The sequence below is a fragment of the Pteropus vampyrus genome, unplaced genomic scaffold (assembly GCF_000151845.1).
Source record: "Pteropus vampyrus isolate Shadow unplaced genomic scaffold, Pvam_2.0 Scaffold63, whole genome shotgun sequence".
Lineage (NCBI taxonomy): Eukaryota > Metazoa > Chordata > Mammalia > Chiroptera > Pteropodidae > Pteropus > Pteropus vampyrus.
In genome coordinates, this window is record NW_011888844.1 from 7854937 (window position 1) to 7856549 (window position 1613).

Below are 1613 nucleotides of genomic sequence, written 5' to 3' on the forward strand. Positions count from 1 at the left end.
CACCAATTCATTTATATATTTTTTGCTTATTAATTGCTTTATTAACTTTACATTTTTTTGTGTGCAAATGGGTGAAACTACTGTTAACAGAAACTTAAGGCTGAGTGTCAAGCCAGTCTCCAATTAGAAGCTGAGAATACAGAACTCACCTGACACGTGGAAATTACACAAAGTTCACAGCAAATGGGTCAGTAAAGGCAAATCAGGAAATGCAAGGAACTGAAAAAATAACGGCGGGAATTACAGTATTAATCTCATGGACAATGGCAGGAGTTAAGGGCATAAGGAAAAATTCATCGTGATGGTCATGGTGATTAGACAGCTCCTCCATAAAGATACGCAGACAATTCCTCAACTGCAGCTCCCTAAGTTTCCTCCTGATTTCTCTCATCTCCTTCATGAATATTTCCATACCATCTCCATCTCCACCCATTCCATCATTGACCTGTTTGGCGGGTATAGCCCATCAGAAATTAGGGGCAAGTAGGTGAGCCTGTCCCAGTCTATTATTTCTTGCTGGCTGGTGGCCTTCCATGCTCCCAAAGGGAAGTCTTCCTCTTCATTCTGCATGTGCAGCTCCATTTCTTCGTTCTCCTGGTGAATATTTGCCATGATGAGATTTTTTTCCTGGTTGTTTTCTGGTCCTATCCTTGTTGTCTCCGCCTCCCGCTAATTCTCGATTCTTGTCTCTAGTGTGCAGTCTGGACACTTGGACCCACATACCTCCTTGTCACTTATCTCAGTCCTCTCCAATTTGAGGGCCCACAAGTGGCATCACCTCCCTGGGGTTGGAGTTTGCCCTTTCTCTCCATTTATAATTTGTTTTAAAGCCTGATGTTGCCTAAGGGCAAGAAACCCTTTAAAAAGAGAATTTGAATGAGCAATTCACAAAGTTTTAAAAGGCTTTTGAAGGCAATCTAATTTCCAGGATCAAGTTTCATATATTAAAAATGTGTAACAACTCATAATCAAATTAAACTACAAAGTTGTTATGATTATAGAGAGCTGTCGAATAGTATCACCAAGAGCTCATAATCTTTCAACAACAATTTGTCTAATGTTTATCTAGATAAATTCCTCAGCAACCTAGAACAATATTATGGAGTAACAGAACAGTTTGACAATTAAAAAAAAAAAAAAGTTAAGGGAGAAAAATATTTATTTCCTCCGAACAAGCAGGCAATTAGATTTGAGATCATGTATACAATAATTTTTCTGAAAATAGTTATATGCTATTATGAATAAAGATCAATTTTTCCTCCTTGGATAATGTATGTTCTCAGAAACGGCAAGGGGTTTATTGGAAGTAAAGTTGTTATGTTACTGCCTAGGATATTTTACTTATATAAACTTTATGTTGCAATCTTGAAATCAATGCACACATTCTTCAGAAAATTAATGAAATTTATTTAAATATAATAAAATCCATGCCAGTAACCTAAGCTTACTTTAATCCAAATTAATCGATTAATTAATTAACTCACTTATTAGTTATTTTATCCTTTACTCTGTATTTTAAAAATTGCCTTTTGTATTATTACTACTTTTAAACGTGTACATTTTAAAAATAGTGTTGTGGCTGCCAGTCCCCGAAAGACACACGGACCACCAGA

General features: G+C 36.2%; 1 pseudogene; it reads right to left on the minus strand.

Moving 5' to 3' along the window:
* Positions 1–202: 202 nt before the first annotated feature.
* LOC105292792 lies at positions 203–661 on the minus strand (annotated as a pseudogene).
* Between the last annotated feature and the right edge of the window lie 952 nt (positions 662–1613).